This window comes from Larus michahellis, chromosome 14 (assembly GCF_964199755.1).
Source record: "Larus michahellis chromosome 14, bLarMic1.1, whole genome shotgun sequence".
Lineage (NCBI taxonomy): Eukaryota > Metazoa > Chordata > Aves > Charadriiformes > Laridae > Larus > Larus michahellis.
Genome location: NC_133909.1, coordinates 1,186,456 through 1,203,572, shown reverse-complemented (window position 1 = coordinate 1,203,572; position 17,117 = coordinate 1,186,456). Strand labels below are relative to the sequence as shown.

Genomic DNA, 17,117 nt, shown 5'->3' with positions numbered 1-17,117 from the left:
AGGCTGCAGGACAGACTCCTCCAGCTGTGGCCAGGAACACGCAGCAGCTCATATTTCACCCCGCTCGCAGCACTCCCACTCGGGTGACACCAAACGCGTGTCACACACACTGGAGGCACGGGCTGACGGCCCCCTCCCGCCCACGCAGCCTCGGCCCTGATGCTCCAGCCGCTGTGGCTAAAGTAAACTGTCTGAGAGGCAGCCGGCATGGCGCTGGGAGGCTGGAGCGGGATGGAAACCCAGCAAGGCGCGCGCAGGGCCAGACATCCCAGGTCACATCCCCAGCACCTGCCTGGATCCGGGGTGCTGCCAGATCCACCCTCTGCATCCCGTTTCCCGCCCAGCACCCCCCAGAACACCTCTGGTCTCGTGGTCCCGAGCAAAGCCTGAGCACCCAAGAGTGAGCACGGCAGCACAGCCACACCACTGCCATGCCACCGCCATGCCACCGTCATGCCACTGTCACACCACTGTCATGCCAGCGCCATGCCACCGCCACACCACTGCCATGCCACTGCCACGCCACCGCCACGCCACCGCCATGCCACCATCATGCCACTGCCACACCACTGCCACGCCACCGCCACGCCACCATCACACCGCCATGCCACCGTCACACCACTGCCATGCCACTGCCACGCCACCATCACGCCACTGCCACGCCACTGTCATGCCACTGCCACACCACCGCCACGCCACCGTCACACCACCGCCACGCTGCTGCACCCCGTGGAGGATTGCGGCGTCTGTGAGCAGACGGGAAGGGCGGCGCGTGGCACAGGCAGCGAGTGACCCTGAGCCCCCACGCCGGCTGCTCACACGCTCCCGTGGGATTGCCAGCGGAGGTGACCCAAGCTGTCTGTGGGGAGCACGGCCACAACACCTCCATGCCACCCATCGATTGCTCCATGCCATCAGCCCGCCCGTCGCCCCGGATTGCACGGCCTGGATGCTGGAGCTGAGCTGCTGTGGGTGCTGTCAGCTCCCACAGCCCGTGAGATAAACTCACCCTGTGGGGACCTGGCAGGGAAGACATTCACCCTCTGGTCCGCGGTGTCACCAGCCGCCTGCCAGGCAGCGGGCCCTGCCGCACAGCTGGCGTGCAGGTTGTCCTCCAAAAGCCCCCACCATCACCGCCCAGAGCTCCCTCTCCTCCCCTGGCCCTGGCCTGGCTGCCAGCACCGGACCACAGCTCTGGTGTCGCTGCAGAAGGGTCCTGCCCCACCTGAGCTCTTGTGGCAAAACTGTCATGAGGACCTTCCAGCGTGAAGACCTTTCAGTGAAAACTGAAATGTCCCCTGTCAAGCGGTGGCAGCATGGACAGCAGATGGCTTGGAAGGAAGCTTTGAGAAGGATGTTGTAGTTGTTCCACTACCCACTGCAGACTGTTAACTCTGAACCCTAATGATGGCTGCCTAAATAACAATACTGGTGCTACACAGCCCATTAGTACAGAAACAGCGCCCCACCTGAGAAATGTTGCTGTTTCCCTTTGCGTCCCTGTCCTAAAAACCTCCTGCTCCTAAAGGAAACTTTCTGGACCATTGCTCTGTCTTGTCCAAACACACTGTGAGCAGACCTCTCCTGGGCAGGGTGTCTAGATGTGATTGGAAATTACCTTCCACAGGGACCGTGGTGCCTGTCAGACTATCGGTGCAGGCCCTTTTGGGTCTCTGGCTTAGGTCTCTCCTAGACCAGGAGCTGCTTCGCCAAAAGCGCTCCGTGTACAAGCTGCCATGTAAACAAACCTGCTGGGAGCCGAGGATTTATGGAGGAGCTGGGGAAGGGCTGGGGGAGATCCCCCCGCTCCATACGTCTGCCCGGGCAGCGGCTTCTGCGCAGACCAAAGAGGTGTTTGTTAGTACGAGCAGCAGGTTCGCCGGCGGGTGAGTTTACAGCAAGACGGATATAAATAAATAGAAGAAAAAAGGACTTTCCCTGCACAGGGAGCAGTGTCCTGCCCGCCCGGGGAAGGCTGCCCTTGGGCTAGACGCTGCTCAGAAGAAGGGTTTTCTTCAAGGGAGCTCCTGCTGCTCTCAAAAAAAAAAACCACAGTGATTTTTTTTTTTTGTGGAAGGGTGAAAATTTGGGGTGGGGGGAAGGGAAACTTCCACCAGTGCCGTTCCCAGCGCACAGCACAGCGGTGGCACCCGTGGGGCACGGGCGGGTGGATGGCATTCCCCTCTTTATCAGTTAGGAGAAAGCACCAGGATGTGTAGGGCAGAAGAGGTGGGAAGAGCCCGGGCAGGGAGCCTCTGGGGTGTTAACAGGGAAAGGAGGCGCAGCCTGAGCAGAGCCATAGCCTCTCGGCCTGCTCCTGTGTTCAGAAAACACTATATTAGCCCAAGTGATGAGGACTGCACACGGGGAAGACCCTCTCTCCATGCAGGTTCCCTTCCCAACGGCAAGAGCCCGCAAACATCCAGGCCTCAGCCAGGCGCTGAGATCCAAAGGGAAGGAGTTGGTGTGGGGGCTGGTAACAGGCTGCAGTGGCACAGCATACCCCGGCTCCGCTGGCCGGGGCGGCCCAGGCCGGCCTAAACCCCAAAAAGGGGGTTTGTAGGTGAGGAGGTGATGTTTTTAGGGCTTTGATGCATAGGGGAAGTCAGAGGGCATTTGGCAGCTGGTCATTCTTCAGTCCCGAGGACCAAGTCTGGAGAAATCAAGTCCTTTGGGACCTGCTGATGCAGTGAACGTGGTAAAGACCGGCTCCATTCCTGCGGTGAGGCTGCGTCCCTAGGACACAGGGGAACAGGGTCTGAAAGCATCCCTTCCCCTTCCCCTTCCCCTTCCCTTTCCCCTTCCCCTTCCCCTTCCCCTTCCCTTTCCCCTTCCCCTTCCCCTTCCCCTTCCCTTTCCCCTTCCCCTTCCAGTGGTGCTTCCCAAAACTGCCACTGGTACCCTTTGGCCATACCCTGGTGCTTCCATGGGTATGTGGGTCCGTGGAAGGGGGCTGTTGAGGCTGTGTGGACACGTGTCTCATACCCCGAAGGGAAGCACAGAGGGACTATCCTGGGATGTTCGGCGCAGAGGACCTGCCGACAGATCTCTGGGTGCACGGCCGTGCCGTTCTGCCGTTCCTGCCCTGGGTTTCACAGCAGGTACGTGTCACACCGGCTCCGTCACCAGCCTGTGGCCAGAGATGGCTCTGCCGGAGGTGACAGACCGCTGGAAACCCCGGTGCTGGACTCAATAAACCCCTCTAGGGCTCGGTTACCTGGGGAGCAGACCTGCGGGAGCCCCGGCCAGCCCAGGCGCTGGGACGTGAGCTGCAGCCAGCCCCAGTTCACCCAGAGCCGGCCAGTTCGGAGCGCCCGGGAGACCCGTTTCTCCGCTCCTCCAGACTGGCCTCCCTGGGCAAACGGGGACGCCCAGGGGACGGGGATGTGCGGCACCGGCTCTGGCAGGGACCGACACGGAACTCGCCCGGCTCCTGGCTGGGATCGCTGCCGGGGCAGGGCTTTTCCAGCTGCCCACGCCGGGGATACGGGAAGGGGACAAGGACGGGGGCTGGGGGTCGCGCAGGAGGCGGCAGGACCCCGGCCCGACACGGGGCAGCGCTCGGCTCGGCGCTCCGGGCTGCGGCTCCTGGCGGCCGGCGGGGTCCCCTGCCGCTGTTCCCCTCCGGGAAGGCCGCCCGGCGCCCCCGGGCCCCCCCTCCCCGGCCGGGGCAGCGCGGGCAGGTGGAGCGGGCGGCGGGGGCGGCACAGCGCTCCCGGGGCAGCCGGGCCGGGCAGGCTCCGCCTCTTCCTTAACCCTTGCGGGGCCCGGAGCCGAACCCGCCGTGCGGGGCTGCAGCCGGGGGAGCCCAGCGAGCCCCTGGCCGGGCCGGAGAAGCGCGGGGGGCGGGGGGGCACTTGGCTCCGGGCAGCCCCCGGGCTGTTCCGCCGCCGCCGGGGGGAAGCGGGGTCCGCCCGCGCCCCGGCCCCGCTCGCCGCCCGCCGGGATGCTCTGCCCACCCCTCACCTGCGGCCGGGGCCCGGCGAGGTGAGACCCCCTCTTCCTCCCCCGGCAGCCCCCCGGCCGCAGCCCCCCGGCAGCCCCCCGGCCGCCCGCCCGGCCAGCCCCCGGCCTCCCCTCCTCCCCGCCGCGGGCTGCAAGAAGTTAATTTATTTTTGGAAAAGCAGCTCTCAGAGTTTGTCTAATTCCACCCGCACCAGCTCCTTTCACTCTATTTTAAACCAGTTCTTACTGTGCTTCAAGTTTATAAAAACAATCACTGCTCCCTGATAAAAGCAGCCCTAATCCGCGGAGAAAGCAAGGAATCACAAAAGCAGCATCTCCTCCAGGACACTCTAGCTCAGCCGAAAAGTTTGCAGGTAATTTACGTTTCCTACTTCATGTCTTTCTGTCCTTCTAGCTGCTTTCTCACAAGCGTGTCTGGTTGTGTCGACACACGGCACCTACATGCTGCGGCACCTCTAGGGAGACGGAGCACAGTCAGGCGTTGCTGCTCCCAGCTACCTCTTCGGGCTTGTCGGTGGGGCCTTGGTGGCCGCTGGCACCCGGCAGGTCCTGGACTATGTGCAGACCTACAGGGAGCGTGGCACTTGTTGGGGAACAGGCACAAGGTGCATTGAGCAAATCTGGAGCCGGCCTTCCCGGAGGGGCCGGCAGGGAGCTGTGGAGGGGACACAGCGGCTGGCTTTGCGCAGGGAGGGTGATGATGAAGGGCCATGTGAGGTTCCCGAAGGCTCTTGCTTTGCTGCAGCCCTGTGGAGGCTGCTCCGATGGCTGCTGTAATCCCCCCACCCCAGCCGTGCAGAGGGCACCCCTCCCGGAGGGTCAGGTGTGCGGTGGCACCCTGCTTGTGTCCCTCTCGCTCCTGCTTCGCCAGGAGGACAGCGTCAAGGCTCGTTAACTGTGGAGGGTCTTTCTGGTTGCACCGAATGCTCGGCCGTTAAATGCAACTTCTCCGTGACTCACCAATGCAACCCACAAAAAATGTTTAGAAAAAGCTCCCAGTGTCGCTCATGCTCAGAAATCCAGGGCATTTATGGACCGCTTTGTTTCTTTTAAATGAATGCGTTGCAAAATGTTGCCAGTCATAAACTACTGATGTCATTTGTTGAGCACTGAAGCGCTCAGGGGAGGTTTTGTCAGGCTTTCTGGTGTTCCAGGGTTAATGCTTTCGAAAGCACCGCCTTGGCAGGCGCCAACGGGGAGGTTTCCAGCAGTTTGCCGGTGCGGGAGCGGGGCAGGCGGCAGCACCGCCAGGACGGGGCTGTGCCCGTTCCCTTTCTTCGCAGGCTGCATCACCCAGCGCTGCCCATGGGTGACCTCTCTCCTCGCTGGAGCAGCGCTCAGGGCGCACAGGCGTGGTTTTGGAAAAGGGATGAGGGTTCAGGTTTTAGCACTGCGTGTAATAATCGCTGCTTTGCTACGATCCATCTTGGTCCTGGTTAACTTTTCCCTGTTGCCTGTTGGTGAAACATGCATCATCTCTGCTCTGAATGGAAAAAAAACCAACACCCCGAAAGGCAGAACAATTAAAGGTTTTTCTATTTCATTTCATGACCTGATCTCTCCTGTAAATGTCATTTGTCCGATGGCCCAAGGGACAGCAGAAGTGAGTGACCCCACGTCCCGCTCTCCGGGGCGGCTCTCTGCGGTGCTGTCCCTGTGTTTTGGTGGCCCAGCGTGCAGGGGAAGGGAAATGCGGTTGTTGTGTGGAGCTTACAGGCTAAAAATAGTTTCCCTCTCGTGCTCCATCTGAATGGGCAGCCACATATGACTGTACATGGATTTGTCTGATAGTCCCGTTTCAGTGTAAGAGACAAAATATCTTAGTTATGGCTTTGTTCTTCAGCTAACAATGGGTAGCTAAAAATATCCAACTTTGTTCCACTCAATAAAGTTTTCTCAAGGGGAGACACTAACGTTACATTTTTGCCAGATCCGTGCAAAACGCAGCCAAAGAAAATGCACATTTTTGCCAACAGCTTTTCATAAAACATGTAACCAGCAGAAAACTCCATACTGTTCTGCGAGCAGGGCTGCGCTGTCTGCTGTGCGCGGCATCCCGGGGCTCCTGGCTGCCCAGCTCCCCGGCAGCATCTGCGGAGGGCAAAGGGACGTGGCCTCCTCCCCATCCTCATCCCCATCCTCATCCTCCTCCGTGCAGCTCTGGCAGCACCACCAGCTGCCGGTGCGTTTGGGCTGGGCAGGCGCAGGGTGATGCGCTGCCGCCCGCTCCTGCCTGGCCGGGGGATGCGGGGGGTGCCCCAGCGCTGCCAGTGGCAGCTGGTTGGTGGTCGCTGTGGTCTCGTTCCAATTCCCTTATTTCCCGTTTTATGGCAGCCGGGGCTGGAGGCCGGCCAAGCCAGCCCCGGTCCCGCTGTGCAAGCGCCGTGCTGGTGTTAAAAGCCTGGCACGGCTGCCGCAGCACGCGCAGCCCGACAGCCAAGAGGAAGCCAGCAGAGACCTCACTGGGCTGGCACGGTCCCCGCGGAGAGGAAAGAGATGGGCTCTCCTGAGCCCACCCCTATCTCCAAATAAAATCGCCGCCTCCCCACCGCTGCCACCCGTGTCCTCTCTCTGGCTGCAGCACGGCCATGGTGGTTACTGCACTCAGGAAGGGCCAGGGAGGCAGAAGACCTGTCCCATCCTTTGTGTCGATGGAGGCCAGCCTGCTCCTTGGGTGACACAGGGGTGTTACCTTTGTGCTCCCTTGCCTCGCAGCTGTGGGCAGAGCAGATCCTCTTTCCATGTCATGTTTCCATGTCAAAGCTGGTTTGGATGAGTAAGCAACCACACGGTTTGCAACAGGCGCTTTGCTTTCTCATTCAGAAGTGCCCAGGCTCAGCTGGAGCTCATTTTGATCTGGGCTAGAGAGCTTCCTTCCCACCAGGTGCTTGCTGAGTGGGACCAAGTCTTCTTTTAGCTTTGGCCAAGATCAGGAAGAGGTTGGGCTGCTTCTACCTTCTGTGGTACTGCAGTTTTCCAGGCTGCAAATCATTCTTGTAGCTCTTCTCTGAACCCGTTCCCATTTTCCAGCATCCCTCCACTTGTGTAGGCACAACGACCAGTAATGATCTCCCTAATTCTGCATGTCCTTCTCTGTGTCATATTTTCTCTTCAAGCCACAGTTCCACGTCCGGAGCTCCTTCTCAATCAGTTTTCCTTGTGCCCCTTCCTGCAACCTTGTCACATGGCTGCTTTTCTCCAGGGTCCCTCCGTTTGGCATGTGGCCACATTGGCATTCAAGTAGGGACATTTGAGAAGAAGGGAGAAGGTTTGTGGGCTGTGGTGGGAGTAGTCCCCTGTGCCAAGAGCAAAGGAGCTCTCAAGGCCCTGGTGGGATAAAGGCAGGATTGGTTTTGGAAAGGAGCACTGTGGCGGTCACTTGACAGGGGTGGGCTCACATGGCCAAAGAAGAGTTGGTGGAGCTGCTTTGATGCCAGTGAGAAGCTGAGGTGGGATGGAGGTGGGATGCAGCCAGAGAAACGTGCCAGGGAGCACTGTGAGGCTCTTCCATGCGTTGTGGCAGAAGCAAAGCGTTCCTCTGCCTGGCGGGTTATCCTGCTCCTTCCCACCCCTGGTGTGCGGGACCTGTCTCCTGCTTGGAAGGCTGAGCTCCAAAGGTGGGCTGCCCGCCCCGGGTGGACAAGTGCGTCTTTTGGGAAGAAGACGCTGCCTGACATGATTCATGCAGTGTTTGCTGCCGCAGCATTCCCGGAATGTACCTGCTTTATTTCTTGGCCTTCTCGCCTGTTATTGGAGAGGAGCTACAGTAATGGACTGGGTATTAGATGGCGAAGAGATCCAGCCCCTGCACTTGGGTTAGGGGTACCTTGGACCAGGGGTGCAAACACAGGACAGGGCTCCTTGTGCTAAAGGACAGGGACCTGCTGGGATCTTGTTCTGCCAGACGTGACATGTTTGTGACGGGGTTATTGGTCACCTTTCCGCCTGCCTTTGAGCTCCTGGCAGGATGGTTGTGTGTGTCCTCCAGCACAGGCTGGCTGTTGAGTGCAGACGGTTTGCAGATGGTCCCTTGCTCCTGGAGAAGCTCAATGATGTCCCATAGCTCATGGCTGGGGACGTCGCTCATGGTGACAGCTCAAGGCTTCCCTTGCCAGTGGACCCATCTGCATGGCTCTGCTGGAGAGTGGTTCAGGGATGCAGCACAGACCCTCGCACCCAGCGGGGCAGAAGTAAGAGGTACCGGTGCTGAGCAATCGGCTCTTCTGGCTGCCTCTTTCCACTGCTCCTCCACGAAGTGCCCCACAAAAGCACTCAGCCCTTGGGTTTCCCTGCACTTGCCTGGCTCCCGGAGGCCAGACATGGCATAGACAACAGTGTTTTTCAGAAACTCCCCTAAAGCCCACCTCTCCTGCCAGTCTCCTTCCCAGGAGATCCTCAAGGACTTGTGCCCACACTTGTGACTCGGAGCCAGCGGATACCTTGGATTCAGGTGTCAGATATGGAGGCTGTGTCCAACCTTGAGCCCCTCCCTGTGTGGGAAATCAGGAGAGAAGCAGTGAGCTGGTAGCCGGGAAAGGGAGAAGTGCACATCAGGGGTGCCCCACATCAGGGCACATTATAGGATGAGGGGTTACGGTTTTCAACTGAAAGAGGGGGGATTTAGATGAGATCTCAGGCAAAAATCCTTGGCTGTGAGGGCGGTGAGCCCCTGGACCAGGTTGCCCAGAGAAGCTGTGGCTGCCCCATCCCTGGAGGGGTTCAAGGCCAGGTTGGACGGGGCTTGGAGCAACCTGGGCTGGTGGGAGGTGTCCCGGCCCAGGGCAGGGGGTGGCACTGGGTGGGCTTTAAGGTCCCTTCCAACCTGAACCATTCTGTGATTCTGTGATTCTATGATCAGGTCGTGGTGTCCAGCTCCTTGCTGTTTGGGAGACTAGCGGTAGCACTGTTGTGGTGAGTTACAGGCAGGACCTTTCTGGAAGCGGACAGAAGGCAAGTTTATAATTTCTTTGGCTGAGGTGATCCAAGGACCGCAGATTTCCCTGCTGAGTCTGCAGAGCCTGAGCCTTCATCCGTACTCTGTGTCTCTTGTAGAAGCACCTCCATTTTGTTATTGCTCAAACGGTGCACGACCACCAAAGGTGGTATTAGGCACTGATGTTCAGGGGTGTGATCCTAAACACTCCTCCCAGGTCACGGTGGCTCCAGGTGCCTGCTGCCAGCCTTGCAGTCTAGAGGTAGAGCTGTTGCCATCTCTGTGATCACCCATCATTTGTTCATTTTATAGTTCATTCATGGAACTAGATGATCTTTAAGGTCCCTTTTAACTCAAACTATTCTATGACTATGAGTCTATGATTCACTTGACCGTAGATGGTAGTGGGTCTCCATCTGTACCCCCTGCTTCCCAGGCCAGTTGCTTCATCTGCTGCTTGCCTCGAAGCAGGGCCATTCTGCAACCAGGAGCACTAATTTCATGAGAGAGGAAGAGAGGGGGACCCTCCATACTTGTCCTTCCTTCTGAGCCAGCCCCTAGCTGGTTTTCAGTCCCAGAGACAACAGTGCAAGGAATGCAGTCAGAGAGGTTGTGGTCGTGTCCAAGCACTGATACGTGGTGGGGGAACAGTCTGGCAGACCCTGCCTGCTCTGCACCTCCAACCAGCTCCCAGGAGACGGGGGCTTCTGGCTTGCAGGGGTATCTGGGGACATGGGCACCATGCATGGGAGTGGTTCGTCCAGCCATCAGAGGGTACTCCTTTGGAACCTTCTACCTACGTGTTGGTGTCAAGATGGGATCTCATGACTAAGGGTTTCTACATGTGGCCTCACCATAACCTGCTGTGTCTATCTCCTGTTCTGCCAGCTGGTGCTGCGCATCAGGTGCTAATGATTTAGTTTAAGCTACAAGGTAATTTCAGAGAAACTTGACTGGGGCCTGGAAGATCTGTGTGGCGATTCCAGGTGGTGCTGTCTGTATGATACATGTGGCTTCCTGGTCAGCATACTCTTCTCCTTGCTGTCATGGAGCACACGGGGAATGCTGCTCTCAGGATTGTCCCCTTCCACACACTGGTCCTTGGTACGTGATAAACCAGAATACCCAGTGCAGTGACCTTCACGATCCTTTGGCGACTGCACCTGGGACCTGCCTATGTCCATCCCGCTGTGTCCCAGACACACAACAGCCACCAGTTCAGTGCCGGCAGCATTGTCATGGAGAAGGTACCGGGGCAGGGGACATACATCTGCCTTTAGCTCCATTTTGTGACTCATGTTGATTTATGTCCCAACCTCAAGCCAAAAATACACCCTGCTAGCATGGGCACTGTTGGAACACACGCAGAGGGCTTATCAGCTGTCCCCAGGGACTTCCTGGCTCCAGACCTCATCCTGAGGGTGTGATAGCCACGAGCACCCTCAGGAATGGGGCCATGCCTTCTCTTTGAGCTTCGGGGTGTGGGGCCTGCTGCCTCTCTGGCAGGGCTGGCGGTGGGACTCTGCACCTGGAGAAAAGTTTCTCCCCTACAGACAGAGCTCTGCCTAACGGAGAGCGGACAACCTCCCAGGTGGCTTGTTTTTGCTGGGGTGACACCCATCTACCCGCACACTGTGCAGTGTGGTTCCTGGTGTCAACCGGTGGAGCGTCTCCAGTGGGCCTGCAGATGTGTGGGGAAGGACCAATAGATACCTTTGCAGAGCTGGGAAGGAATTACATGAACTTAATAACACCCAGGCTAAAATGAGCAGGCTTTGGCACCCATCCCTCATGCTGGCCAGGGACCAGCCCAGCCTGCAGCACCCCAACCCCCACGGGCTCCCCTGGGTCTGTCCCAACGTTGCCCAGTGCAGGCAGCAGTAGACCTTGGGGTGCCGAAAGCCGCTCTTCGGGAGCCACAAGGCAGATGTGGGACCTGTGACAGCTCTGCGCTGACCCCATTCGGACTGTCACTAGTGTCACCAGTGTCACCAGTGCTGAGCATGTGCCCAGGGATGTTCCTCACCGTCTGTCCCCTGAGGGCTCTGCTCGGGAGGGAGAGAGGACCTCCTGTTAGCACTGTGTATCGCAGTGAGCACCATCCAGCCCACAGGCAGGCTCTGACCTCTAATGGAGAAGCCTGCCCGTGTCTTTTTGCATGTTCGCAGCAGGAATGGTGTCCAGTCTGCCTGATAGTCTCCATTCCCAGTAAATACCTGGGACACACCTGCGAGCTCACTGTACCCCTGTACCCCTGCCTGAGTCAAGCTTCTGGCACCCTGCAACGTTCCCTTTGTGACATCCCTCTTGCCCTGTTAGAGCTTGTGCAAAGCCATTTCTGCTCTCTCTGTCGGCATCAGTGTGGGCTCAGGAATCCCTGTCTCCTCCGTGCCGCTGCCCAGCCCTGTCCCAGCCCTGCATGCAGTGGGTGCTGAGGGTCACCTGGAAGAGAGCTGGGGTGGCTCTGCCGTGGGGGAGTCGGGGAAGGGCAGGACCTGCAGAAGTCTGCAGCGTTTCGCTCTGGCTCGCTCTGGTTTGGTCCTGCCAGCTTCCCCAGTGGTGTGGTGTGCCTGCAGAGCCAGCCATGCTGCCCAGGGGTCGTCCTGCAGCAACGTTGTCCCTGAGCCCTGAGCTGTCACCCAAGCGCAGCGGCTCAGACCTAGCTTCCGTGTGTCCCTGGACCGGTCCCCAAGGCTTTCTTCTCTCCATGTAGTCCCCCAATCCCATTAAATGAAGAACTGCTTTTACCCTTTACATTATTTTTCAGGCCTCCCAAGGCCAATCCATCCCCACGTGGTGCTGTAGCCAGCGGAGGGGAAGAAAACAACGTGGCTATGGCCTATTGAGGATGACAGTCTGGAGCTTCTCGATTCTTAGGATGCGTTTGTGAGCAACAGGGTGATGCGGTTTGCGCAGCGCATTACAGTGTGTGACTCCCAAACTGAGTTTTGCAACTTCCCAGCATTTCTAGAAGCTGAAGTGCTGCTGAGGTAGGGCAAATGATCAGGAAATTGGTCTGTGCATCTCGCCGTAGGAGCTGGTTTCAAGACATTCCTACAAGCACTTGCTGAAATGCAGAGGGACCCGGGGATGAAAGAGCTGAAGAGAGCACATGGACCCAGTTGGGTGCGGATCCAGATCCAGCACATGTCTGTGCGTGATGTTCCCTATCTGCACTGCAGGCTAATGCAATAAATCAAAGTGGATCACTAGGAGAAGGCCTGTCAGAGCAGGTCATTTCGCAGGGCTCTGACATCGGCCAGCCAGCTGCTGGACGGGGCATATGGAGTTTGTTTAACTACCAACAGCAGCACGTATTGCCTTGGGTCCAACAGCTTGTTTTGCAGTGCAAGTAACAATAACACGCATTTGCAGTTGACGGAGGGTTGCAATGCCATGTGGGATTTGCTCTCAGCTCAGGAAATGTTCCTGGGAAAGTCTTTTCCCTCCCAGTGTTAGAAGAAGGGGCTTGACTCCTTTCTGAAGTGGGACAATGAATAATAACTCCCCAGAGACGTGGCAAATGCTGCGAAACAGCCTCGCATAGCTGCAAGCTCCAGCTCAAAGGACCCTGCTGCGTTCTGTCCCTGGAAAACTCGCGGGGTCTTATTTCTGCTCAACAAACAGCACGTAGGCATCTCCACCAGCGGCTGTCATCACCACCCCGAGGAGCCGTCCCGGCATGCCGTACGGAGTCCCCGGGCTCCAGGCTGTCAAACTGCTCCCTCCCGGGAGATGGCCTCTCTCTGCTGCATGAGCGCGTGTCCCGGTGCCACATGGATTTCCCTCGCCCGGTGTTTCTGCGGTGGCCCGGCGAAGGGCAGAAGTGACTGCAGATAGCTGGTGGAGTACCGAGCTGCTGCCAGCACAGCCGGGCCTGCTGCTCCTCCAGCCTCACTGCTGAGTGGAGTTCGAATGACCCAAGTGATCCTTTAGGTGCTGTTTGAGCTTGAGAAATCCTTTGTGCCGTTGCTTACGCATCCCTGTGTTCTCTCTGTTTCTCCGGGGCTTTTCTGTAAGGTGGCTCCAGGTCTGTGTCCCACCAGGCTCCAACGTCAAGTCTGGCAGAGCATCCCATGGCTGCCTGCATCTCCATCCCACTGTGGGGCTTTCTTCTGGTGGTGCCCACCACCTCTTTCTAGCAGCTCACTCAAACCAGAGATGAAGAAGGTGCATAGCTCTTTTACCCCGTCAGCGCAGCAGTTTCAGGGCCCTCCTGGAAGGCCCTGTCTCATGTCCCTGTGGCATGCAGTGCTGTGGGGCCATCAGAGTCCTGCCAGGCTCCTAGAGGTTGGATAATGTTGCTGCACGGGACTCTCCACATCATCCCAGAGCTCTGTCCTGCTGTCACACCTCATCTTCGGGGACGTGCGATAGGGAAAGGTGGACACATGGCCTTTCAGAAGGGTTTCTATAACACACTCCTTAGTTCAGTTTGAACAAGGATACCAAAAATATACATGTGTCAAGCAGCAGTGCCACCTTTGGTTTCCTCCTGAGGAAATTCTGCTACTCCAGACCTCGCTCCAGGTCTGCAGAGCAGGTCTCCAGGTCTGTCCAGGAGAACAGCAGCAGCAGAGGGCTGAGGGGCAGCAATGGCCCACGACTGCTGCCTGAAGGGGTATCTAGTAACAGCTGTGTCCCACCTGAGACACCTCCCACCTCTTGACTTGGATGAGGCACTGGTAGGCTCCTGAGTCCAAGCCTGGCTCATGTGGGCTGAGCACAGGGAGCAGACAGGGATGAAGAGTGGAGAGACCCTGGGCACAGCATGATCAGGGCACCTGGGAAGAGGGACGGGGTTGTCATTTGGGACCGTGGCAGATGGTTTCCTCAGAGGGGAGGTGCATTCGGCTCAGCCCCAGGTGCAGGAGGTTCCTGGAGCACAAGGGACTGTTCCTGGAGCCGGGAGGTGAGGAGTGCACTGAGGAGCGGTGCTCAGAGTGGTTAACCCACAACGCACAGCCAGGCCTAGGGAAAGAGATAAGGGATGTCTAAGCCGGGAGTGGGAGGCAGCAGCTCTCCGGAGAAGAGCAGGATGTGCCAAGAGCCCTGGTTGTGTACTCTGTAGCTGTACAGCAGCCTTGACAATAAGCCGGCGCAGGCTCTTCCGTTGGGGATTTTCACCCGAGCAGTGTGTTTGGTGGTATCTGCTCCCCTGCGCTGCCTTCGCCGGGGCCATCCGACCGCAGCGCGCACGCTCTGGCTGCCCAGCTCCCCAGCCATTTGTCACTGAGAAATTTAACTTTCTGAAGTCTGCAAGCTTGCTAAGAATAAACTTAATAAATTAGTGAGCATATTTAAAGTGCACCACTGCTCGCTGATCTGGCATTTTAATCTGCTTGTGAAGCTATCCAGAGTGTTTGCTCAGCGTGTGGCCAAGTTCTGAAATATTTGCATGCTGCTATTGTCAGTACATCTTCTGACCCTTTGCAAAAGGATGGCAGGAGGAGTGAATTTATAAGAATCTTCCACTGGCGAAGGTAGCGGAGTCGTTCCTGCTAACACACTCGGTAGAATTATCTCCCTGAGATCATCTTCTCCTGTTATTCCGATCTGGTGGATGAGATACTATTAAACAACGCAGCTGTGTTTTATGTTCTCCAGGGCTACGTATCCTCTTCAGTGACACACATTCTTTGCAGGTCAGTTGTAAAATATGTTTGATGTTGGCACACAGGCAGCCGGAGCAAACCGAAGCCACTCTTTCCACTTGGGAATGACGGCAATGGTACTGCAGGTTAGACTGGCCTCTGCCCTGTTAAGGCAAGAAGTGCCCTGCCCGTCCCCGTCCTGCCTTTCCCTGTGGCTGCAGGCGGGCGGCCAGGAGAAGAGGGGACTCCTGGAAGCCAGACGAGGTCCCAGCAGCTGTGTGCAGGGCTCCAGGAGCTGGTTCTCCTGCCCTCATCCTCCACCTTCTTGCAACGGTGTGGATAATAGCTCCTCCATGGGCTGACTTCTCTGCAAGACGCCTTCTTCCAGCAGTTCATGAAGGTTCACAAAGCCCTGATGAAATGGAGCAAGAAGCCCTCGGCTCTCTGTAGCCATGGTTGTGCTTCTTTCTTTGGTCTGCACAACGTGTAGGATCTGGCTCTGCAGTCCTTACGCACCCCCTGGAGCTGCCTTCACTCGGAGCAGCACACAGATTTCCACTTGCTGGGCAGAGCCACAGTCCTCCTGGCTCCAAGGCACTGAAAAGACTTCAGAGTTTATCAGGCGGAGACATGCGGGGGACCCAGGAGTCCATGGCCACCTTTTCACTGCACAGAAGTTGTCATTTCTAGGTAGTGGATCATCCACTCTATTTTAGACACCTACTTAGTGCAAGATCGATTGCTTCCTAAGCACCGCTGACCAGAAAAGCTAAACCTGCTCACCCGGGTGTGAAGAGTGACAAAGCAGCCTGACCCCAGAAGAGGATGACTCCTATCCTTGTCAGTTTTGAGAGGTCAGAGTTTCTGGAAGAGTGTTTTGCTGAACGATTCCCGACGTGTCATGAAATATGGATGACAGCAGCTCTTCCCATGCTTGGGGTCCATGAGAAGCCTTCACAGCCTGGTCAGTCTTCAGTAGATGATGTAGGTAGGAGCAGCTAGGTTGGATACAGCTGAGAAACCAAAAATGCGATGTGAGCATCTGGGAAGGTGGCAGTGCTAAAGGGAGGGAGGGAGAAAGGAAGCGGATGGGAGAGGACGTCAAATGGCAAGTTAATATCTGGGTTTTGGCCACTGTGAGTCAGGTGTGTTCCTGCTTGGACATCTAAAGAGAATAAGGCAAACTGCTTGAGATGCAGGATTAGGGGAAGCTAGAGCTCAGGTAGCAGTACACAGAGCCAACCTTTGTTTAGGAAGCCCAGTTTTCAGTTAATTTGGGATTAAAAAACCCTAAGAATTTGAAAAGAAATCTTGTCAAGAATAAAAGCCTTATTTTGGGAGAAAATAATTAGCAAAAAGTTAATTTGGAGGAGGATGGAAAGGGGGAGTCATGAAGGAAAAATCAGAAGGATGAGAGCTGCAAAGGGCAAGGTGAGGTGGAGGCCACAAATGCCTGGTGTGACATACCAGGAGGGGCTGCCCAATGCTCAGTAACAGGTGCACCTGGCCAGCTGCCCGCCCCTTCCCAAATTCACGGCATGTCACCTTTTAGGCTCTTTGTCCCTTCTAAAATTGACCACAATGGACCTTTCATGTCGGAGGCCTGCTCAGCAACCCTGGGTCCAGCGAATGACACAGTCCCACCATGGGGGACCATGTGTCTCACGGGGTTCAAAACACCCGTGGGTCACAGGCTGCCAGGGCAAGGAGGTCCTAAAGGGCAGGTCTTGGAAGGAGGAGAGGTTGCTTCTGCTTTTGCTCTATAAGATCCCTGCGGGTCTAAGAAATGGACATTTTTTTTGTGGAAAACTTATCACCAAGAAAAATGCCCGTGTTGAAGCTCTTGGTCTCAGTGAGGCACGGCTGAAAGGGAACAGCGGGACTCAGTCCCTGCCTGTGAGTACGAGCAGAGTCAGCAAGAATAGTGACGGCTTCGTTTTCAGAGTTCCTTTCCATCGTTGTTTGGACTAAGAGGCCTTCAGATACCTTTGTGATTATCTTGTCTGGCTACCAGGTATAATCTGAGCCCAGATTTATTCCTGCTTGAATCGGAGCAAGCAACCAAGCATGATGTAACCTTTGCTAATGATGAAGATTCCCACACTGCCTTAGCAAATTGTTCCAGTGGTTAATTACCCTTGCTGGTATGCCAGTAAGCGTTATGCCATATTACTGGTTTCAGTTTGCCTACCTTCAACTTCTGGACATTGGATCGTAGTAAGGCTCTGTCTGCGGGGCTGGAGAGTCTTCTCTGGGGAAACAGATGTGATCTACGTACATCAGCACCTGTTCTTTGGCAAGCAGAGTAGATTGCTCTCTGGACGTCTCTCACTGCAAGCTTAGTCCTCTTTGATCATCTTCACAGCTTTTCCCCCAGTCTCTCAACATCCCGGTGAATGAAGAGCACCAGAACCAGGTGCTGAGTGGACACAGGCACCCAGGTGCAGGGCAGTATAATTTCTCTACTGCTCCTGGAGGCTGCTGTCCCGGGAACGCGGTGGCTTTGTGGCCACCTTCACGTGCGAGGAGGGTACAGCCAACTCAAGCTCTCCCAGACTCCCCAGGGTCTCAGAGTCACCGCTTCCCAGGACAGAGCACCCTGCCTTGTGTATGTGGCTGGTAGT

At 56.9% G+C, this 17,117-nt stretch overlaps 1 protein-coding gene across 3 annotated transcripts in view; it reads left to right on the top strand.

The window, feature by feature from the left end:
• The first annotated feature begins 4,192 nt into the window (after positions 1-4,192).
• MYOCD (myocardin) overlaps positions 4,193-17,117 on the top strand; it is a 260,822-nt gene continuing 247,897 nt past the window's right edge. For all 3 annotated transcript variants that reach the window (XM_074607630.1, XM_074607631.1, XM_074607629.1), the window contains exon 1: positions 4,193-4,319. The gene's annotated coding sequence lies outside the window, so the exon portion shown is untranslated. The remainder of the gene's footprint in view (positions 4,320-17,117) is intronic.